The 239-nt window shown below is 41.0% G+C and overlaps 1 long non-coding RNA gene across 1 annotated transcript; it reads right to left on the reverse strand.

Moving 5' to 3' along the window:
• Window position 1: 1 nt before the first annotated feature.
• Window positions 2-233, reverse strand: LOC104775673. The gene is made up of 2 exons (XR_766037.1): window positions 129-233; window positions 2-43 (listed from the first exon to the last, which is right to left on the reverse strand). It is a non-coding gene; the product is annotated as an uncharacterized LOC104775673 (long non-coding RNA).
• Window positions 234-239: the final 6 nt, after the last annotated feature.

Genomic DNA, 239 nt, shown 5'->3' on the forward strand with positions numbered 1-239 from the left:
ATGCAGGACCACCAGAGTTCCCAGAATTTATAGCTGCGTCTATCTGAAAAAAACAACAAAAACTATTGGTAAGCGCCCAAAACTACCATTGCAACCGAAAAAAAGACCTCTGAAATTTGGCGTCTAACCTGTAATCCCAAAAGCTCAGTTGATCCATGTACATAAGACAATATCTCCATACGTGAAACAACTCCACTTGTGACAGAGATTGTGTCACCACCAATTGGGTAACCAACAAC

The sequence above is a fragment of the Camelina sativa genome, unplaced genomic scaffold (assembly GCF_000633955.1).
Source record: "Camelina sativa cultivar DH55 unplaced genomic scaffold, Cs unpScaffold27625, whole genome shotgun sequence".
Taxonomy (NCBI): domain Eukaryota; kingdom Viridiplantae; phylum Streptophyta; class Magnoliopsida; order Brassicales; family Brassicaceae; genus Camelina; species Camelina sativa.